Source organism: Felis catus, chromosome F1, assembly GCF_018350175.1.
Source record: "Felis catus isolate Fca126 chromosome F1, F.catus_Fca126_mat1.0, whole genome shotgun sequence".
In the NCBI taxonomy this organism is placed as follows: Eukaryota; Metazoa; Chordata; class Mammalia; order Carnivora; family Felidae; genus Felis; species Felis catus.
The window spans coordinates 1,802,156-1,825,810 of record NC_058384.1 but is presented as its reverse complement, the minus strand read 5'-3'; the positions used below and the strand labels follow the sequence as shown (position 1 = coordinate 1,825,810).

Sequence of the window (23,655 nt, the reverse complement as noted above, 5' to 3'; positions counted from 1 at the left end):
GGGGGGAGCAGAAAAGTTTGGGAGCCCCAAGCGTGCGGGCGCGGGGGCCCGCGGGGCGCCCGAAGGTGACCGGGAGGCGGCGGGGCGGGGGGCGCGGGCCCGCGTGGGTGTGGGGGGCGCGCTGGCCTCTGCCCGTGGGCGCCTCCCCCGCCGCCGAGCGCGGCCCCGGGGTGCCGTCGGGCAGCGTGGCGGCCTCGGCGGGCCCGGCGCTGCGGCGGTCTCTCCCCGCGCGTGGGGGCGGCCGCGAGGCGCCCCGGGGTCCGCGCAAGCCCGCCCGCGGGGGTCCCGCCTCCGGGGGTCCCGGGGGCGCCGGGCGCCGGCCTCGGGGGGCGGTGGTCTCGCGGCGCCTTCGCCGCGCTCGCTCCTTTGTGTTAAAGATTAACGGCCCGCCGCTGCCCAGACCTTCCGAAGGCGATGCGAGATTTCGGCGATTCGAAATCTGCGGATTCCTTCGCTTGGGCGAGAAAATGTCATGTCATGGGGATTCTGCCTCAATTTAAGTAGTTTCCATTTCCAACGCTAGTTTTCCTTCTTTTTATTCCATCAAGGTTGAACATTCCCCCCCCCCCTTTTTTTAATACATTCTCGTGTGACATAGCTGTATTTTTTTTACTGTAGCTTACTGGGAATTTGAGTTCTGTTTTCTGTGATTCCAAGTTTCAAACCTTGATCTTCCTGGCCTTAAAAATGTGTTTAGTGCTGTGCCTCTAAGAGATCCCTTTTCCTTAGTCATTTCACACAACTTATTTTCAAACGGGAAGGATCAGTTTAAAATGTAATTATGGCATGCAAACCAAAAACATCATCTTTGTAAAATATGGCTTGAAAAACTTGAACCGTGGGTTTTGAGCATGGTTTTTTTCCTCCACGTACTGATGTCCTTGAAAACGCAGGAACTGTAATAAAACATGGGTAACCTTATATCTTCTCATACGATTGTTGATATTTTTTTCAAAGATTTAATGCTGTAGGAGTCTTGCAGACCAGAAGTTACAAGTTTTTTTTTTTCCCCCCAAATTTTGGGTAAATTTATATCAACATTGAGAAATGTAGAACAGTGAAACTGGGGTGTTTTAAAATAAAATGATTATAAAGTTGTTTGATTCAGAGGTGATGAACCAAAAAAAAATTTAAAAAAGTAGTTCTGGGTATTCAGTGAAGTTTGATCACTCTCCTGTATAGTTGTCAGCCTGTCACAGGTAAATTACGTCTTCCCCTAAAAGTTCCTTTTCTAAGGAAGAATGATTTGTAATTTCTATGCTTCCTGCTCTGTTCCTTTCTAAATTTGGAGAGGAAGGAATCCCACGAATACTTTCCAGTAGCACAAAAACAAGCTGGTGCAGCGGTCTGAAAGGCTCGTCCAGGTAGTCCACGGCCATTCTTTGTAGGCTCATTTTGAATAATTTAAGAGCACAAAAGAGGATCAGCTTTTCACTTGGTAGGCATTAGATGGTTTGGCAGGTGGTTCGTACAACTCAGGTGGACACATTTCCACAGATCCCTATAAAAGTAGGCTGGTTTGGTATGGGAATAAAAGGTCCTTGTGCCGGTTGCAAAAGGCTTTGGGATATTTTGGTGCTTAAGAAAGGGCTTTTCAGGTTATATGAACATTTGACTTCATCTCAATGATGCTTTTAAGTGCTGTGGGACATACGCGTTGTAGTATTAAATTGAGTCTTTATATTAAGGAGTAGTTCTGATGTTTTAAAGTCCATCCAGAAATAGGAATGCATGGGCAGGAATTTCCATTTCAGTTGGTCAGAGTTCCGAAGAGAGGATATGATGAATATGTTGCCATTTAAGTATTTATGATAAGATCTCTCAGATGACTTCAATTTCAGGAATAGCAGGCTCGCTGCGTGTAATATTCCCAGGCTGGAGGGAACCGAGTGATGCTGTCCATTCTTGAGACCATCTTAAAGGCATGCTACACGTGTCAAAGGCTGTATGTGGAATTATGTGTTAATACTTCATTTAAAGAGGATCATTTACAAAACGAGAAAGTGTGTTTCTTACTCGAGACGGTGAAAAAAGGTGGAGACCCAGAAAACTGGTAGTTTTATTAGGGTAACGTGCAACTTTTTGGTTCTATTATTTTTCATTTGTGTAATGTTTTAGAAGTGGAAGAGGATTTATGTTTGAGGCAGGAGTGTGTATATGTAATTTTAACATAGTGTAGGCCTTTTAAGTGACTTTTTTTTTTTTTTAACCTAGTTGGTTACTTCCTCAAGCTCTTTTCTGATGGAAAGAGGAGCTTGTCTGATATAACATAATTGCGTGTAGACTAGTGGCTAAGAGCTCAGACGTTCTTAGGTCCGTATTACGTGTAAATCGTCCATACTTACATTCTCTACTGGGTGACTTTTTTTTTTTTTTAAATGTTTATTTATTTTTGAGAGTGAGAGACAGAGCATGAGCAGGGGAGGGGCAGAGAGAGAGGGAGACACAGAATCCGAAGCAGGCTGCAGGCTCTGAGCTGTCAGCACAGAGCCCGACGCGGGGCTCGAACCCACGAACCGTGAGGTCATGACCTGAGCCGAAGTCAGTCGCTCAACCCACTGAGCCACCCAGGCGCCCCCCGGGCGACTTTCGTCTTAAAAAGAAAAGGTGTGGTAGAGTTATGAGGGTTCATCAAAGCCACTTACTAGCTGGATGCCCTTGAGCTAATCACGTTATTTCACTGATCCGCATTTAAAAATATGTAAAAACAGGGACAGTTATTGCCTGGGTAGTGAGAGTCAAATGATAAGGGCAGAGAAGATGTTTTGTATGCTTTATAAAGCAGCATACGGTTCTATTCCTGCTCTTGTTTCCCGGCTCAGCTCTGTTTTAGACTAGTTATGTTAAACTTTCGGGCAGTTTGCTTTACCTTTCTGGGCCTTTTCTAGTTCAAGGATGGTAAGTAGGTTACATTTTGCTTATCTGCTCCCAACTGCTGGTGGCTGCCTTGTTGACTCACACATAAATGCATTTCTGGGCTTGGTGGGAAAGCGTGCATGAGTGGTGTTTGTTTGGGACCCGCGTGTGGCCACCCAGAGTGTGGCAGTGGGGGTGTTTCCTGGAATGGTCCTTCTCGTCTGATCTAGTCCAGCCTTCTTACTTCCTAAGTGAGGAGATTGATCTTTGACGTTTCCTTCCTATGTGGATGTTTAGAGTCTTCGAAATACTTGTTAGGATTTTGTTACCTTCATTTATGGTAGTGATACGCTTAAGATGCATTTTAGAATGTACAGTCAAGGCTCAGAAGATTCGGGATTTTCTCATTAATTGAGCAGACTGGTAAAAATGGAGGTATCCTTTTATTTCACAGGATTGTCGTGTCAGGTGACAAGTGACATACCCATGAAAGGAGGCACAGACTGGCGTCTCTGTTGTCATTGCTCTTCATTTACACTGTACTTGTTGGATGTGTGACTTTCCCCCAGAGGAACTAGGCAGACCCCATTTGGCTGGTGTAGAAGGAATCACATACCGGACTGATGGTTTTGGTTACTTTTACCCTACTCACAGCTTCAATCTAGGGTAATTGTGTAACTTACAAAACACCCAGTCTTTATCGCCGGCGAAAGAAGGATTTGGGAAAATGTGATTTCAGTTTTTATGCGGTTGTGGGAGAGGAAGAGGGGACTTAAACACTTCCTGTGTCGACTTAACCCTCCCTCCCCCCAGTTGATGGATGAGACTGAGTATTCGTAAAAGTTAAAGGAGTCTGAGTTGAGCTGTACCTCAATAGATGTTTCTCCAGATAAGGGCTTATGAAGTTTTCTGGCATTCCCCTGTGTTCCCCTATGCTCTGTATATTTTTTTGCTTTTGCGTTTACTGTGTTGTTTTATAAATATCTGAATCTATCTGTCTCTTTTCATTGTAAGCTCCTTGAAGGCAGGGATTGCATTTTTTTAAAAAAAAGGTTTATTTATTTATTTTGAGAGCGAGAGCACACTTGAGTGGCAGAGGGGCAGAGAGGGGCAGGGCGCAGGGGGGAGAGAATCCCGAGCAGGCTCCACTCCGCACTGGTGGTGCAGTGCAGAGCCTGACGTGGGGCTTGATCTCACCGACGGAGATAGTGCCCAAGTCGGATGCTTAACCAGCCGAGCCACCCAGGCACCCCTGCAGGGTTTGCATTTTTATGTTTATGGTATTGGTAAAATATTTGGCAAATAGTGGGTGTTCATGTAAATGTTTGGCTTTGACTAGGGTATTCCTTTCCAGGATCTGTTCACTGGTAATAGCAACCACCGTTTTGGGAGCACCTGTAATGTTCTTTAAGATGTTCTGGGTACGAAAGGGTGTATTATAGTATTTGGCATGTAATAAATGTTAATTTAATTCAAACTAATGCCAGCATCTGGAGCACAGGAATAGGTGTAGAGTTTGTTTCTTATTCAAACAGAAAGCTAAGAAATGGCCAAAAAGAGCGAGACTGGGGTTTGTTTAACTCCAGAGCCCTGTGGAGGATACCATGATCCTGGACTACCTTGTTGCATCCTGAGTTAATAGAAGGGCCATCATTCTGTTTTACAGTCTCTTCGATCATGGGACTTGTAAATACTGTTTTAGCAGAAAGCTTTTGCATGTGTGTGGGTTTAACTTACTTCCACTTAGTGCCTCCTTTGTTTTGATTCTTACCACTGCTTAAAATGCTAATAATTGGATAGTTTCTGATACTCATGAAGGACGATGTGTTACTCAGCTCAGGCCGCCATAACCAAATACTGTAGACTGGGTGGCTTAAACCACAGAAACTTATGACCTCATGTAATCTTCATTACCTCCTAAAAGCCGTATCTCCGAATATAATCGCATTAGGGGTTAGGGCTTCAACTTGTGAATGTTGGGGGCACAGTTCAGTCCACGGTGGAAGATACCCAGATTTTTTTGGCCATTCATAGAACTTTGGCAGAAGAAGCTGATCTGTATAACGTTTAGGCAATATATAGATAGGTTTTGTTTTCAGTAATACTGCATACAAATGTCATTTGCTAAAGAAAGTAAACAGTGAGTTGTGCAACAAGAGAGCTCATATTTTCTAGAAATTTCTTTCCATTGTGACGCTTCTGTTTTAGAATGATTCTAATGAATTTAATTAACAAATAGCTTTTCCAAAGAACCATTTTGGTGTGAAACAGTGTGCATGCATCTAAGCATACCGGTTGCTCGGCAGAGGGTGAAGGGGACCGGCTTTGAAGTCAGCCTGCGTTTGGCTTCTATTTTGTCATTTACTAAGTGGTTGATTTTTGAGTCGGTTATGGTCTGAGATTTGAATTTGTTTTGAAAATGGAGATACTTTTTGCATTATAGAACTACTGGGAAAACCAAATCAGAAATTCTATAAAACCCAGGCGTAGCACTTGGCGCACAAAATGGACTTGATGAGAGTGAATCCCTTCTTTGAAAGCCTGATGTCTCTTAAACTTGCGTTAAGAATGGTTACAGCTGCCGTGGGCACCTGGGGAGCTCGGCGGGCGCCTGGGGAGCTCGGCGCTGTCCCACCTCAGCTCCGTCCATGATCCCGTGGCTCGTGGGTTCGAGGCCCGCGTTGGGCTCTGTGCTGTCAGTGCAGATCCTGTTTCAGATCCTCTGTCCCCCTCTCTCTGCCCCTTCCCTGCTCCCGTGCACGCGGGTTTTCTCTCTCTCAAAAATAAACAAACATTACACAAGAAAGAGAATGGCACAGCCGCTTTAGAAAACAGCTTGGCAGTTCCTTAAGAGGTTAAACGTAGAGTTGCTGTTGACCCAGCAGTTACTCTCCTAGCTGTAGACCGCAGAGAAATGAAAAGGTGGGTCCACGGAGAAATTAGCACGCGGACGTCCATGGCAGCATTATTCTCAATAGTCAAAAAGTGGAAACAGCCCGAACGTCCATTGATGATGAATGGATAATCAACGTGTGGTATGTCCATACGATGGGATAGTATTTGACCGTGAAAAGGAACAAAGTAGTGCCACATGCCACAGAGGGGTGAAAACATCTCAGGGAGGGAAGTCAGACACGAAAGGCCACGTTACAGGATTGCAGTGATAGGCAGTGTCCAGCAGAGGCGTCTTTAGAGACAGCGGGAAGATAAACGGTGGCCAGGGCCCGAGCAGGAGACTGAAGGAGGAGTGGGCAGTGGGTGCTCCTGTGGGTATGTGCCCGGCTCCTTTCTCCCGGGACGAAGATGTTCTGGAATGAAACGGTGCTGACGTTTGCACAACCCACTGAATCTGATCTTTTCAAATGGTGACGTTTAGGGTATGTGGATGATATCTCAGCCACGCTACCTCATCCTGGGGTTATTATTTCCTCTTATTCACTAGAATAGATCTTGTCATTCGCTGTACACAGTTTCTGACATCTTTACAACTTTGGGCTAATATTTTAAATGAATGTGTTCGTATTTTCTAAAGAAGAGAGGTCGGAGACCGAGTCCCTGGGCCTTTCCCTGTAGACAGCCAGGCAGGTGGGAGTGCGGGAGGGAAGCCTCGCTGAGGCGCCTTGGGCGGCCTAAACAGCTTTGGGGCCCTCCCTCTGGTGGCCCTGCCAGGGGTCCTGATGGTGAGCTCACCGATGGTCCATGAAGCAAATCAGGAGAATCTTAGGAGAACCGTGTAATCTGTTGGTGATTTTTCTTGGGTATGTCTGCAATACCCTCAGATACCAAAGAGAGCTTTGTCTTTGGGGAACAGAGTAGTCTTGACATCTTTAGATGGACCGAGGACTTTTCCAGGGGTAAAGTTCTTCTAAAACATGTGGTCTTGGTAACCAGTGCATCTCATGGCACGAAGTCCAAAACTGACTGCCTTTCACTGTGTGTGCGAGGCCCTCCGTGTTCTGTCTTGTTCGGTCTCTGTGTTACTTGTGTCAGCTGGGTGCGGTGGAAGCTTCCTGAAGAACCCAGAGCATGAGTGAAATAAAAGGAATAGCTCTTTGGGTCGCATCGCAGGGGGGTGCAGGCTGGGCGTTCACCCCTGCAGCGAAGGGACCTTCCTGTGGTTTTAGGGTGACCGCGCATTGGTTCCGTTTGAGTGTCTGCTTCGTTCTAGAGTCCTGAGATGTCCCTACCTCTCCCCTTCTCATGCTAGACTGGGGTTGCCAGCAAATTGTGACTCTTGAGTTTTTAACACTTTAAGATTTATGAATCATAAGTTTTAATTTAGAACATTGTTATTTTTATTGCTTTGTAATCTCTTTAATCTTTGCGTTTGCAGTATTTTGAGAAAATGAACCAATGACTATTGTCCCAATTAATGTCTGGTCAGTGTTTTGTTTTGTTTTGTTTTGTTTTAGTTACTTTTTCCCTTCCATTATAAACTCCCAGTACAGTTTTGATGTAGATTTCAGAAGGTATGGAAAGTATGAAGATGTTAATAACTCAAAATCAAACTATCTAAAGTTTTGCTGTTTTGATTTATAGCTTTCTAGACTTTTTATAACGCACATATGCAGCCATAAGTATGTTTATGTATGTACGAGTGTGTTTTAAGTAAAAGTGAGATCGTACTGTTTGTAAGTGAAATTGTTCTACATTATATGTTTTGTAACTGATGCCTTTTTACATAATTCTTGTCACTCAGTACCGATCTATGTAATTTTAAGAGAATGTGTAGTATTTTCACTATGCTTTGGGTGACCTTAATCTGTTCAATTTACTCCTTAGGGGATGGACTTTTAGATTTTTTTCACTGTTTTTGTTATTATAAAAACAGTGCTGTGAACATCTTCGGATATATGTCTTTGTGTACATATTTGATCTTTTTTATCTGCACATCTATTTATGTTCTGGGATAAATTCCTAGTATGTATTTTTTCCTCTCTCTTACTTTTTTCTGTTAGGTCCTCTGAGGTCAACCTGTTTGCTTCTTCGTCTCTCTGACGCCACTCAAATATGGGCCACCGGTCCCTTCGTGTGAACATTTATTTATTTTTAAGGTTTTATTTTTAAGTAATCTCTACACCCAACGTGGGGCTCACACTTAACAATGCCAAGATCGAGTCCCATGCTCCCCCGACAGCCAGCCAGGTGCCCCTCACGTGGACACGTAGCGTCTTCTCATTTCTATCTTCATCCCCCCTTCTCTGGGCAGCAGTCAGAATGATCGTAAACGTGGCTGGTTGCTGTTGTCATTCGCTGCTAACGCCTTCTGTGGCATCTTAGTACTCCCAGAATAAAACCCGGATTATTAAGGTCCTGCCTGATCTGGCTGTGTTCCTAGTTCCCACCTAGGTGTCTATGAGTCCACAGTAAATATTTGAGTGAAAAATAAATGAGTTTACCAGACGAAAGGGAATTTTATTAGTTTCTGATACACGTTACCAAATTAGCCACAGTAGACGAGAGTGTCAGCTTTCTAACATTCCGTCCAATTTAGGGCAGTATCAGCATTTTTAATCTTTGCCAATCTGATAGGCAGAAGGCGTTATCTCAGTGTTTTATTTTTTAGATTTTTCTTAAGCTCTTTCTATGCCCAACATGGTGGGGCTGGAGCTCACAACCCCCCGGGATCAGGAGTCATGGGCCTCACCGACTGGGCCAGCCAGGCACCCGTCAGTGTTTTGATTTGTGTTTCTTTGATTACTAGGAGAGTCGGACGTTTCCTCGTGTGATTATTGGACATCCCTGTACTTGTGCAAATCGTCTGTTCATGTGCTTGTCTGTTTCCCGGTGAGATGTTAAGTCATTCCTGCAGTGATTTATTGTGTCTTCAACAGGGAGCTCCTCATCGTGCAGGTATAACGTCTCCCGCGTGGTTGACACCCCAGCTCGCAGCCAGTAGGAGGCGCGTGAGGTACCTCCCTGGGACTCACCTGGGCCTTCTCGGGCCTTCTGTGGGCAGCTCACGCAGAAGTGGCAGCCTTGGTGTGCAGGCTCTTGTCGGATCCCTGCCTGTCACCTATCCCCTTGTCTCCTGGGCCCTGGCCGGTCATGTGGTCAAACCCAGAGTCTGCGTGGGAGCAGACTGCAGGGGACGGAGCTGGGACACGATTCACCTTGGCTTTTAGTTTTCCTTGTTTCGGTAGAGAGGTGCCTCTGTCAGTCCTCTCCTTGATAGTTTCTGCCTTTGCTGTCGTGCCTTCCCCAACCTAAAATTGTCTGTGTACTCACCTACGTTTTCTTCTTTTCTCTTTATGGCTTCATTTATGTTTCAGTGTAAGCCACCTACAATTTATTTTGATGTAAGGTGGTGGGAGTTTAGGTTAGGATCTGAGTATCGCGTGTCTGGTCACCTGTCACCATCCTCTGTTGACTAAGCCATCTTTTCTCATTGGCTTGAAACGCCACGTTCATGTGTACGTACTGGGTTTCCATAACCACCGAGTTCTGTTTCTGGACGTGATAATGATCTAACTCGGTCCTATTTCCTCATGATTTAACAACTGTAAGTTTGTAGTTTAATGTCTAGTAAGGGAAGTTACTGTTTGTTTTCTTAGAACTTTCAAAACTTTGCTTTTCCATTTAATACATTCTTCTAAAGGGGTTTTAGAATTATTTTATCAGTTAAAACAAATAAAAATGAAATAAAAGGAAAAGTGACACCTCCAAACCTGTTGGGATTTTAATTAGACTTGTGATAAATTAATGGATTAATTTGAGTAGAGGAGAGAATTGACCAAGTTTTCCATGCTTCCCGCCCCCCCTTTCTGTACTCAGATTTTTCACATCCTCTCTAAAGGTACGGCAACACAGTAGTTTCTAGCACAATAGATTTGATATGGTACCTTTAAAAAAGTTCTTCTCGGGGGCGCCTGGGTGGCGCAGTCGGTTAAGCGTCCGACTTCAGCCAGGTCACGATCTCACGGTCCGTGAGTTCGAGCCCCGCGTCGGGCTCTGGGCTGATGGCTCAGAGCCTGGAGCCTGTTTCCGATTCTGTGTCTCCCTCTCTCTCTGCCCCTCCCCCGTTCGTGCTCTGTCTCTCTCTGTCCCAAAAATAAATAAACGTTGAAAAAAAAAATTAAAAAAAAAAAAAAAAGTTCTTCTCGGGGCGCCTGGGTAGCTCAGTCGGTCGAGCATCCGACTTCAGCTCAGGTCAGGATCTCACGGCTCGTGAGTTCAAGCCCTGTGTCGGGCTCTGGGCTGACAGCTCGGAGCCTGGAGCCTGCTTTGGATTCTGTGTCTCCCTCTCTCTCTGCCCTTTTCCCTGCTCATGCTCTGTCTCCCTCTTCTCTCTCAGAAATAAAAAAAAATGTTAAAAAAAATAAAAATGAAGTTCTATCTTTAGAAATTAAACTTATAGCTCCTTTACAGTATAAGTACAACATCTGTTTCCATGTTTGCTTGTCTTAATTTTATTTAAACTGTATGTGCTTGTATTTAAACATAATGCCTGGGATTTTAAGAAAGTTTTTCCTTTGCTAATAATTCAGTTCCACCGTTGGCGTTTATATACTTTGGTTGTCTTAGGTTTTGAAATATAGCTAACAGTTGTTGAGTACTCATTGACTGAAATACTTTACATATTGCCTATTTAATGCTCCTCCAACAACTTCTGCCGTAGGAGCCGTTGTTACTTTGTAGATGAGGACACAGAGTCCCAGAAGAGCGGCTTCCACAGGGTCACCCACTAGTCCCCAGCGGACGGGGGTTCCGACCCAGGCAGGCCATTCTGGGGCTCACACTTTTGACCAGTCTGCCCCGGGGCCTCTGTGTCCTAGAACTTCTAGGACTTCCAGAACTTTTAAAATGCAGACATGTGAGTGAGTGATTTATTTTCTTCGTGATCTCATCACATAAGGGATCTTTATTTTCTGAAGGAAATTGGTACAAGGGCAAGGCCATGTCAAATGAATTGACCCTACAAGAGGAGTGCTACCTCAGTGATAGCCAGGTAGGGAGGAAAGGTTTTATTTGGGTTTCCTCTCGAAGAACGAAACAAAATTATGAAAACATTCGTGTTGTGGTTGCAGCTGTGTTAAATTCTTAGAATGGAACAAGAGTGAATCAAGTGTTAGTTGCTGATTTTTACATAATTTTTCTCTAAAATTGTAAGATAGCATAGAACTGCACCCTTCATATCGTGATAGACTTTTTAAAATAAACGTTTATTCATTTTTCAGAGACAGAGCGTGAGTGGGGGAAGGGCAGAGAGGGAGACACAGAATCCGAAGGAGGCTCCAGGCTCTGAGCCATCGGCACAGAGCCCGACCCGGGGCTCGAACTCACGGACCGCGAGATCGTGACCTGAGCCGAAGTCGGATGTTTAACTGATGGAGCCCCCCAGGCGCCCCTCGTGATAGACTTTTCTAGCGTCTTCCCAAAGAAAGTCGTTTTGCCAAAATGCTCAGGGGCTCCACTCGGAAGGCCAGGGGCTCTACCTCGATTTCCGGTGTATTTCTTTGACCTCCTGTTGCCTCGTCTGTCTTGGCTTTCTCCAGTCACTTGCTCATTGTCTCTGTTAAGATGCTTCTGGCTGCAAGTAACAGCCTGCCCCATGTGAGGATGTTAGGCACGGTTGCTGCCCTGCACTGGGGGTCCGGGGCAGAGCGGGCCGCTGGCACCCTGCGCCCAGGTGTCTCTGCCACCTCTCTGCCTCTGGGGCCGGCTGGCTGTAGGGTTTCTAGGCCTCACATCCAGACCCAGTGCTTCTTGGAGGTCACAGGACATCTTGCGTTCCTTTTTCTCCCCCTTAAGGTCTAACGTAGATACGGCGGAGTGTATTGTAAGCGCACACACGGCGTGATGGAGTTTTACCGCGTCTACATGCGTGTGTAGCCACCACCCACGTCAGGATATAGAGCACACCTCCCACCTGTCAGCCGCCCTCTCGTTCTCCTGCCCAGTCAGCGTCCCTCTCAAAATTGTTGTTTTTGTCAGTGGCTCTGCCGCTGGTTGGAAACTGTTCGTGTCGTGTTCAGTGACGTCACGAAGGCCCGCGTCTCTGGGAAGGTTTGCACTCCTGCTTCGTGCATGGTTTGCGTTGTGTTGCTCCGTCGTTGAAGCGTCCGTCAGTCACTGGGCCACCGACAGGGAGAAGGTGAACTGGACGGCCACCGACAGGGAGGGATGTTTGATAGGGGCTGATTTTTTTTTTTGAAAAATGTTTAAGCTTATTTATTTGGAGAGAGAGAGAGCATGCACAAGTGGGTGAGGGCAGAGAGAAGGAAAGACAGAATCCCAAGCAGGCCCCACGCCATCAGTGCAGAGCCCAACGTGGGGCTCGAACTCACAAACTGTGAGATCGTGACCTGAGCCGCCCGAGATCAAGAGTCAGACCCTTAACCAGCTGTGCCACCCAGGCGCCTGATGGGGACTGATTTTACGAATGGTTAGTTCAGTGGTGGGTGTTGTGGCGGTAGGTTACTTTTGCATCCCTGGGCAACCCTGGCATCTTAGGGGCATCTGGCAGCGAATCCCATCAAGACCCCTGAACCTGTTTTGTCCTGTATTACGTTTTAACATATGTATGCTTCTGGATTGCTGTTGCATCGGGCGGTTGTCCCATCTGGTCTCCTGTTACCTGTGCCACAGCAGCTCACAGGTGCTCTGCGTAGCTCACGGTTGGTCAGCTCAGTCTCCCATATCACACGCCCCGTGGCTTCCGCCTGCCGTGACACTCAAGACTGAGCTCCTGGTCATGGCCTGCAGGCATGGTTCCTGCGTGATCCTTCTTGCTCTGGGATTCCAAAGTTAGAGACACGGCCCAAAAAGATAAATCCTCAAAAACCACTTTAAAACAGTAAAGGTGAGCGTAGACATGACCCGTTCCCTTGTGCTTATAGCTTAGGCGGGGGCGTAGCGATGAATCACTTTTCAAAAGCTTTGAGGAATGGTATATGGATGGTATCGTGAGGCTAGAGACCATTTCGTGTATTTGTGTTTGATTTCTTTCGAAATGTCTGCAAATCATACTTAAAATTTTTCTCACGCAGAGTGCTTTTTATTTATGGCAGATCGACAACGTTGTTTTGTATTGCTGTAGTGTTTTGTCATACTCATCTGTTATTTTGTTCGGATCGTCTACTTTAAGGAAAGTCTCTCTGTCATCCTCTCGTGTTCCTCTGGGTATGGAGGTTTTTCACGGTGTTTTCATTTTGGGAAGAGAAGTCAAGTTGAACAGAATCACCTTTAGCTTCAGAGCCCTTCCCTTTGCTGGCTGTGAGCCCTTCCGTTGGCTGCCCAGACCTCAGGGTCTTTCTGTGCACGATGAGATTACGCATCTGCTGCCTTGTCTCGCCGTCTGACATAACGCATTTGGAGGATTTATGGATTTGGTGTGCTCTAGTTATCGCTCTCTTCGTGTTGTGCCTTTGCTTTTGTATTAGTAAGCACAGGCTTCTGAATGTTCTTTGCCTTTTTTCTTCAGCTTTTACCATGAAAGACTTCTGTTTTTAGGCACTCTAAAAGTAAGGAACGTTAAACTCTTAAAGAACCTAAATTTTAAAATGATGTCTGAAATATGTTAATATGATTCTTCAGATTGAGAAGCAGAGCCCTGAATGGTAGAACCATCACCTGCGCCACGGGGGACCAGCCTCCCTTCCCCACCATCGGACCCTCGGGCCTCCGCCCCTCCACCTTCCCACCGTGTGTGATGCTTGGTGCCCCCCTCGTGTCCTTCTGGAGAACCTCGGCCTGCCCCTGCGCGGCCCGCGGAAGGGGCGCCTCCGCCTGGCGCTCGGGGCCCTGCAGACCCTCCAGCCGCGCCTCAGTGCCCCTCGTTCATTTTGGAATGGCGTGCTTGAGGTTCCCCAGGGGCGCTACTGGGCTTTTGGTCTTGCTCCTTCTGTTCTGTCTTCCAGAAAGCTGCCTCTGTGCCCACGCGGTGTCTCTCGCTGCGGTTTCCTCTTCTAGTCCGCGTCTTCAGCGATCACTCCTGTAGTGAGCTCGGAGCATCTGTCCACCTTCCAGAGCGTTTGCCACTCCAGGCATAAACTCCCCTCGGAGACGCACTGGAGGCTTCTCTTCGCTCCAGCCAGTTCCGTAAGCGCTTTGCAACACGCCGGGTATAATCAGGGACTTCCAGTAACTCTAAAAAAATACATGTAAAAGCTAAATTCATGATTACTGATTGTTTTAGACCTTCCCATTTTAATTCTCTCTCTGAATCGTGATTTTCAAAGGTATTAAGACAGTACTTTGAACAATTTTGCGTTAAACACAGTATGTTTTTGTATCCCTGTGATCACGGTATGTGTACAGGTATGAATAAGTGACAAAGCAAAGGTGTCACGATGGGGTATTTGGATAAAAAACTTTTATATGTAAATGTTAATATGTAATGTACTTGAAAGCGTAAGGACAACACATCAAGTGTATTTTTTTCTGCCTGGAAACCTGATTATATGAATAAGTTCCTGTCACCCAGTCAGCAAGCCTGTTTCCCTTTAACTGATTAATTGATGCGGTTCTCTTTGAATCTGTGGAAAGCACTAAAATTAGAAACTGATTCATAAGGTTTTTTAAAATTTTATTTTATGTTTAAAATTTTTATTTCTTGAGAGACAGAGAGAGAGAGAGAGGGAGTGTGCACGTGTATAAGAGCAGGGGGAGGAGCAGAGGGAGAGAGAGAATCCCAGGCAGACTCCAAGCCCAGTGTGGAACCCGACTCAGGGCTCGAACCCATGACCCTGGGATTATGACCTGAACCATAATCAAGAGTTGGATGCTCACCCAACTGATCTACCCAGGAGCCCCAGAAACTGATGCAGTCAGGTTTTGGTATAGATCGTGGGCCACATTTATGAAGTAGGCAGTTTTTTCTTATGATCTCCAGATCCCCTCTTTTCCTTTATTGATGGATGATTGGAATTGACTCATGGTATTGGGGGTTGATAAGTCTGAGCTTTGTAAGGCAGGCTGGAAACTCAGGGTTTTGTGTTACAGTCTTGAGGCAGAATTCCTTCCTTCCTTCCTTCCTTCCTTCCTTCCTTCCTTCCTTCCTTCCTTCCTTCCTTCCTTCCTTCCTTCCCTCGTCCAGCTTGTGGTGTTTGCTGGCAATCCTTGGCAATCCTTGGCAATCCTTGGCTTCTAGAAATGCATCACTCCCAATTTCTGCTTCTCTGATCATATGGCTGTCTTTTCCCCGTGTGTCTCTGTTTTTATGTGGTGGTTTCCTCTTTTAAGGAGACCAGTCATATTGGATTAAGGGTCCAGCCTACCCCAGTGTGACCTCATCACAACTAATTCATCTGTAATGACCCTGTTTTCAAGGAAGGTCATGTTCTGGGGTACTGGGGGTTAGGATGTCGACGTCATCTCTCGTCTGAGTTTCCCATTTGGGTGTGGACCGCAGCGTTGGCCTCATCCATCTCTCCCTTTGATCAGCTCACGGCCCCAGGTGACAGATACAGAGGCGGACGTGCACACACACACGTTACATATAAACACAGGCAGGACACCTGTAAGGCCACTAGAACTCATGAACAAGTTCAGCAAAGTTGTGGGTGTAAGATCAGCACACAAAAATCAGTTGTGTTTCCTTACACCAGCAGTGAACAATCCAAAAAGGAAAATAAGAAAGCAGTTCCATTTACTGTAGTGTCTAAAATAATAAAATACCTAGGAATAAATTTAAGCAAGGAAGGGACTTGTCTACTGAAAATTATAAAATATTGCCGAAAGAAATCAAAGACCTAATTAACTTGAACAGAGCTCTGTCCCTGGATTAAAGACTTAACGTTAAGATGACAGTACTACCCACAGTGATCTACTACAGATTCAATATAATCTCTGTCAAAATCCGGCATATTTTTGCAGAAATAGAAAAACCCATCCTGAAATTTAGATGGTATCCCATGGGACCCGGCATAGTCAAAAGCCATCTCGAAAAAGAACAAAGTTGGGAGACTCTCACTTAACTGATTTCAGAACTTACTACAGAGCTGCGGTAATCAAAACAGTGTGGTCCTGGCACAGACTGGCCCCATAGACCAGTGGATCCAAATAGAGACCCTGGACGTTAAACTTGCACATTTGTGGTCACGGGACTTTTGACAAGGGCGCCAAGACCAGTCGATGGGGAAAGGATCATCTTTTCAACAAACGATGCTTGGAAATCCTGGGTATTTCTAGTCGTGTTGAAAGAAAGTTTAGTAAGAAAGCAAGTTTTCCTTCAGGATAGATCCCAACCTCTAAATCGGGGTTCCTCATCCTCGGCTGTATTGATGTTTGGGGTCAGATGATTCTGTCTCGTGGGGGCTACCCTGGGCATTGTAGGATGCCCAGCCTTGCCCCTGGTGGCTGCCACTAGATGCCAGTAGTTCGCCCCACCCTACCCTCACCCCCCTGCCCTGTAGTGACAAGCAAAAATGTGTCCAGTGTCAGATTTTGAACGGGAGAAAAGTCAACCCAGTTGTGAACCACCGCTCTGAATCTGGTAATGTCAGGAGCTACTGTACAATTTTTAAAAGTTAAAAAAAAAAGTTTGACGTTTATTAAATTTTTTAATGTTTATTTTTGAGAGATTGGAGACAGAGTGCGAGCAGGGGAGGGGCAGAGAGAGAGGGAGATACAGAGTCCGAAGCAGGCTCCAGGCTCCGAGCTGTCAGCACAGAGCCCGACGCGTGGCTCGAACTCGCAGACTGTGAGATCATGACTTGAGCTGAAGTCGGACGCTTACCAAACTGAGCCACCCAGGCGCCTCAAAAGTTTGACATTTAAAACATTTAAATGTTTTGTGTTTAAGTGAGAAAAAAAGGTGATATTCTTGCTGTTCCCTACTTTTATTGCAAAAGACTCATCTATTTGGTTATTTAGCTTGGTAACACAAGCACAATTTGTAAATAGTGTTTTAAAAAAGAAAATCTATCCTGAAAGTCCTTTCATACATTCCCATTTGTAAGTTAGAAACTATATGAAGATGAAAAAAATAAGCTTTCGAATTTTAATGTGACAAAATAAAACCCATTCAAAGAAATTGTTATACCTCATTGTTAGTTGCATGTAAGTATTTAAAATAAACTTAGTGGTTTTTTTTTTAAAGTTTATTTATTTTGAGAGAGAGAAAATGAACAGGGGAGGGGCAGAGAGAGAGAGAGAGAGAGAGAGAGAATCCCAAATAGGCTCTGCACTGTCAGCGCAGAGCCCGACGTGGGGCTCGAACCTACGAAACCGTGAGATCGTGACCTGAGCTGAAATCAAGAGTCGGGTGCTTAACCGACTGAGCCACCCAGGTGCCCCAGTTCATTGTTTTTTAAAGATATTTTCATGATTAACTTTTGTGTCCCAAAGACTTGCTGAATTGTCCTCATTGATCCCGATACACGTCGGGCACGGGGCACGAGTCCCAGAGATCACAGTGTTTCCGAGGCTAACCTTTGCCTACACTGGGTACAAACCAAATGGGCCAGCCAGTTACATAGGACAACTTTTAATGTTCTCTGCTTACGTAGAATGAGTACATCTGTGGTTGTCATAGCTACTCTTTGTTGCACTTTCAGGGACAGGCCAGGAGACTTGCTAAGTGCTTCCCGTGAGTCACTTTATGTGATGGATTAGGATGAGCCATGAGGTTGGTGTCCTCACTTACGGTGGAGGAAACTGAGGCTTAGTCGTGTGGTTGGCGAATGACAGCTGAGGTTCAAATCAGAGTCCCGTGTGATTCCAAAGACCCCGGCTCTAGCATTCTGTGTGGCCTCTAATTCTGTCACCTTCCGGTGCTGCTTCTCAGATTCAATTTTCCCTCCCTAAGATCGCATCCAGGGCGGTGTCTGCCTTCAGCTAGGAGTTTGCGCAGGAAGGAGGCGATGGGCCGTGTGGCGCACTTGGCTGGGCGTTGTGAGTCTTTGAACGACAAAGTGAAACGACGTGCTGTGTGGGCACAGCTGCCCTTTGGGGGAGGAATTCACCTCGGCGGTGCCCTGGCCCGGGAGTGCCCGGCCGGCGAGCGCTGGATCCTCCTGGACCCGGCGCCGTCTCAGTTCCAACCTGGATGTGCTTTGCCCCAGGTCTTCAGAGTGATTCCAGCTTTTCTCGTAGATGAATGACTTCCAATCTGTGGGCTCCGGGGGCAGCCATAGGCTTGTCTTGAGGAGTCCGTGTGCACCTGTGTGCACCGAGCTTTGTCATCTGAGATGCCGTGTTCACGTGCGGTAGATGGCACGTGTGTGTACGTGCTGTTACATTACACAGATTAATTTAAAAGATAGGAAATTCAGACTGCTTTTAAATCACATTTTCTCTGTCAATGTACATTAAAAATATACTTCATGAATTTAAATTTTTTTTAATGTTTATTTATAATTTTTGAGAGAGACAGAGACAGAATGTGAGTGGGTTAGGGGCAGAGACAGCGGGGCGGGGGGAACACAGAATCCGAAGCAGGCCCCAGGCTCTGAGCTGTCAGCACAGAGCCCGACACGGGCTCGAACGCACGAACCGCGAGATCATGACCTGAGCCGAAGTCGGTCGCTCAACCGACTGAGCCACTCAGGTGCCCCTACGCTTCATGAGTTTAAAGGGCCTTCTCTTCGAAAAGTTGGGGAACACGGTTGTGAGTTTATCTGTATTTAGTCGGGTGTCTTTGGTGGGGCTTGGCAGTCATTTCTCAAGAGAAATGGGGAAATCCCAGCACAATGAAAGGATTTCAGACCAGGGCCAGAATAGCTGCAAGCTTTTGGTTTTCTTTAGACGAAACTGAATTCTGTTAAAAAAAAAAGTTTTATGAGATGTTACTAGTTACCCATATAGGTAATAACATAAAAATAGTTCCAATAAATTTTAAGTAGGAGAAAACTGTTAGGAAATTGTAGCCCTTGCTTATAAATTACAATTTTTAGAAACTAAACTGAAAGTATCAAATTACTTCTTTTAAATTATGCAACAAAAGGTGCGTGGGTATGTTATTACCTTGGAGTTTTAAAAAAACCAACTCTCGCAGGTGATGCTTTTAGAAGAAAGGCGTCCACCATGAGTAGCAGTTGTTTCTAGCAGGGAAGCCCTGAGAGCGAGGAGACGTCAGTCTCTTTCACGGTGCACAGGGGCTGGGATTTGGGTTTGGGATTCTCTAGTTCTAGAATTTGCATCCTCAGACCGCGGGTGTTGGTAGTGGTGTCTGTAAAACGGTCTTTGCATCCTTTCTCAGCCTCGATGGGGTTAAGTGTGGCTCGGCGAGTCAAGAAAAGGGGTTCTGTCTGCTTTCAGACCGCAGGATCTCGTTGCTATGCAACAAGCATTGTCAGTCAGTATAGGGTGTAGTAAATTGGTATTCTCCGTCCCTTTGCACCGCGTGCTCATTTCGTAATCGGAGAGATGTGCTTTGGGGCTATTTTGCAAGGTTTTATTTTAAAACACACGTTTAAAGATGGTTTTTGTTGCTTTTTATAATGAGCTCCCTTTAAGGCCTGTGAGGTCTTTCTGCCCCTGTGTAGAAGCTACACCAAAATGCTTGTGTTCAAAGAAAGGGTTTCTGGTTTTGCTTTGTGTTGTATTTGTATTTTGGTCTTGTTATCATTTACTCAAAAATGAATACATTTTTGCTGGAAAATTCAAGTGAAATAATTCAGACATTAGAGCTTTGTCGGAGCACAATACATTGTTTAGAAATTTATATTTTAGAAATATGACCCAGAAGTTGATATCAGAATCCCTTGATTGATAAAGATTATTTTTATAGGAATCCTAGATTTGCATAGAGTCTCATGTAGAATCTGATAGTGTTTTTTTTTTTCTCCAGGAGAAATTAAAATTCTAATAGCAAAGCCTTTTTCTAAAAAATTGAGGCACAGTATACACATGGTAAAACGTACTGTCCTAACTGTCCTCAGCGTGCAGTTTGGGGGCCTCACGTGCATTCACAGCGCTGTTCCGGCCACTGGCTCTGTCCTCCTCCAGGACTGAGGGACAGCTTCGTGTGTCTACTCTGTGACCTAGGCCAGGCCGGCTTCCAAGTGTTTTCGATAAACCGACTTGTCTAATCTTTGTGGCATCCCTAAAGGATGAGTCCCCTCGCTGTGTTCCAAATGGGGACAGAGGTGTAGAGAACAAACACAGTGCTGCTGGCAGCGGGGGTTCGGGCCCCAGCTTCCACAGCCGGCGCCCAGCTGCCACTGGACGGCGCCCTCTCTTGGCATCAGTTTCTTTTCTGGTTAGTGGTCTTCATAAAATTACCTCTGTAGCTTTTTCAAGTAAATTTAATGTACCTTAGTGGTATTTTGGACACTTAATGAGTTTAGTTTGACCACCAATCATAAATGTCATAAGTTTTAGGTGTTTTTTCCTAAGTATTTTTAAAGGATGCAGTTTGTATTATTTCATATTATGGCTAATTGTACATGAAATTATAAATGTTACAGCTAATCACATAAAGAAGATCGAGTTCCCTTTCCCAGTTTGTTTCTGGCCCATCTTCCGTGCTGTTCCTTCTGGGAGCATGTACAGAGAATGCAGGTTATTTTCCAACAGTGTAGAATGAACATAACCGGGAGGTACGTGGTTACTAGAGAATTCTGATGTGATGCCGTCCGGAGTCTTAAGCCAGTCGGCACTGGAGCACCTACTTAGTATCTTCTGAATTCATGCTTTTCTTTTTCGCGGATAAGCTGGAGGTGATTTGGGGACTGGCAGTCTAATAACGGGCAGTGGGGCCAGAGTGAAGCCAGGTGTCACCCCAGCTTTCAGTTGATGTGAGGTTCCACTTCTTTTCTGCTGGACACGGTGTCTCTGTTCCCATTCTTTAGCTAAAGAACTTATTTTTCCCTCTGACTGCCTCCCTCAGCCCACCGAATATTCCAGCAAATTTTCTGCCCGAGACCCCCTTGCCCCCTATCCTCCCCAATTGGTATGCTCCCGTCCTGATCAACCAGAGTTAGCCTACTGTTTGCTTCCATTTCTGTTCACAGTTGCACCATCTTAAAAAAATTTTTTTTCCTTTTTTTTTTTTAAATGTTTATTTTTGAGAGAGAAAGAGACCGTGAGCTGGGAAGGGGCAGAGAGAGAGGGAGACACAGGATCCCAAGTAGGCTCTAGACTTCGAGCTGTCAGCAAAGAGCCGGACTCGAGGCTCGAACTCACGGACCGTGAGATCATGACCTGTGCCGAAGTCAGACGTTTAACTGACTGAGCCACTCAGGGACCCCCAAAATGTCCTCCTTTTATTTTTGTACATTTACGTACATGTTTGATTATACTTTGTGCATTTTTGTTCACTTGATGTTTTGCATTTTCTATGCTTTAAAAAAACTCAATTTTATTAGTTGCATATTTCACTGTAATTTACCTATTTCCTTGTAAATGGCTACTTACATGGTTGAAGGTGATTTTGTATAATGAATGATGCTTTCAGGAACCCAAAGGGTTTTTTCCTCCTTATTGCAGACTAATTCCTTAAGATAGATTTCCAGAAATAGCATTAGATCTCCAAATAAATAGAAACAGTTCTAAAAGCTCCTGAATCGTAATGCAAATGCTCTCCAGAAGCGTTGTAGCAGTCTTCCTGCCAGCCTGGGAAGGTACAGAGTGTCCACTTCACTGTAGCTGGAGCAGCGGACAATGTTTTGATGTTGACCTTTCAATCTAGAAGAATTGACTCACGGCTGCGCTGGGCTTTATCCTGAATCACATCTAGAGGCTAATGATGCGGGGATTGGGTTTGGGAGAAGGGGGGCCTGCCCACCAGCCTCTCCTTCGGCTTCCTTTAAGTTCCGTGGTGATGCATTGGCCGCCCAGGTGGGCTTTCATTAATGCCGAGCCGTGGATGCAGGAAGCCACTGTCTTGTTCTGCTTCCAACACCCTGAATTGATTTGGTAAGTTGGATGGTGTGGGACAAAGTGGTGAGTGTTTCCAGCGCCCTTCCCTTGGGAGCTGGCCCTGTCCTTCCCCCAGCCAGTGGGCTCTGCATGCTCAGCGGTGGCCTCCGGAGTCCCATTCGGGAGCCACCTGTCCAGGGGCACCTCCTCTGATGGAGCCCGAGTCACTGATGCTTCTTTAGCTGGCAGATCGTTAACTCTGGAGGCACGCTGGCTTTTCTCGAAACGGTCGTTCTAGGATTCCGAGCGGTTATGTGCTGGTAGAATGTCTTCTCCGAAGGGAGGAGGAGGCGGGAAGGGATTCCTGGTCGCCCCTGGCCTTGTCCCAGCCCCCGGTGCGGTGGGCCGTCCTGGCCTGGAGCCTCTGTGATGTGGGGACTTGCGGCTCTGGCTCCCCCCCCCCCCACCCCCCCACCATTGGCTTCATCTCTTGGTCCTCCCCTGCGCTCCCTTCTCTTGTCCCCCTCAGACTTCGGTCCTCCCCGGTGTTCGTAGCCCCTGGGCTTCACCCCTGCGTGCTGCTGACTCCCACCCTTCAATTTCTGGCCCGCTCTCTCTCATGAGCTCTAGATGATAAGCTGACAGCTGAGTATCTACTCAGCACCCTAAATCTCACGTGTCCAGATCAATGTGTGTGGTATGTTCCTATGAAGTTATACTTGCTGAAGAATAGGTATCACAACGACAGTGTTTTCTTAGAGTTTTAACTGAGAAAATAACGTAAAGGGCTAAATTCCAAAAAAATGTCAATATAAGGCTTGTAACATTAACACAAATATCTTCTGCCCTCATGTTGTAAGCTTTCGATGCCGTTATTTTCTTCCAGTGAGAGCAGTGTTACCTGTCCCCCCCCGCCCCCCATGGCTGAGTGCGGGGGTTCCTACTGGGCTGTCCCTCGCGTGAGCGTCCCCCTGCAGCGTGGCCCCAGCCGGCAGACACTGCTCCTTGCTTGCACGTGGCACCGGTCCTTCAGCGGACGCGCGGCAACTTGAACCGTCGGCATGCTTGGCGGTTCAGTTTTGTCACTGCCCGGGCCTTCGTAAGCCTACTGGGGCCCTTATTGGCATGAGGGCCCAGCGGAAGACACGAGAGGTTAATGACACAGCCGAGACCAGTCTGGAAGTCACCCGGTGTTCCCGAGGCGGCGGGGCCGCACCCCGTTTGCACTTCAGCTGGCTGTGTCCCTGCGGGAGAGGAGGTGAAGGAAGTTCACGTCCACTCCAGAAGTGTGTGGCGTCCAGGACCCGAGCGGCCGTGGGGCCCGGGGAGGCGGGCAGAGCTGCGGTCTGGAGGCCCAGAGTCCCCCCCGTGTCCCTCTGCGTGGCTTCACGTGGTTTCTGCACATCCCCGCTCGTCCGGCTTTCGTAGATGGAAGTCAGGGAATGTTTTCTGTAGCCTTCAGGTGGAAACATCTTGGATTTAGAGTGGCGACAGCCCCGCTTGGGTCATGTCCCTGTTCTCCAGTGCGGGTGGGGCACCGGGAGGAGCCCCAGTGGGTGGCGGGCAGGGACACTCTCCCGAGTCCGAGGAGGAGCACTGGAAGCACACACCCAAGATGATCCCCAGCTGAGGGGAAGGTAGCAAAATTCAGTTACATATAAAAAAGATGGGAAATGTGTCTCAAAGGTGAAGAGCTGTGATGGAAAAAGTTGATTAATACTTTAGGAATCTGTTGAATTTACAGGATTATAGAGCTTGTTGAGGAAGGAGGCTTGCAGCAACCCCTTCCTTTATGGTAATAAGAGAAGGTGAGGCTCAACTCGATTCTAGAAAATGTCAAAGAAACTTGGTAAGACAGCAGGTCATTTCTTATTAGACTCTGAGCTATTAAAAAGAAAATCACTTCCGTCTACCAAATGTTGTGTTGGGTAAGTCAGAAAAACTAGAATTGGAGGTGAGAATTATTTAGAAATAATGTACAATTATTTAGTATCATGTATTGCTTTTAAGTGGTTGCTTGTACCTTAGTATTTGAAACTATAATATTCATCTCCT

General features: G+C 46.2%; 1 protein-coding gene across 8 annotated transcripts in view; it reads left to right on the top strand.

Annotated features, from left to right (window-relative positions):
- ENAH (ENAH actin regulator) overlaps positions 1-23,655 on the top strand; it is a 137,050-nt gene that overhangs the window by 342 nt on the left and 113,053 nt on the right. The gene's annotated exons all lie outside the window — the stretch shown is intronic.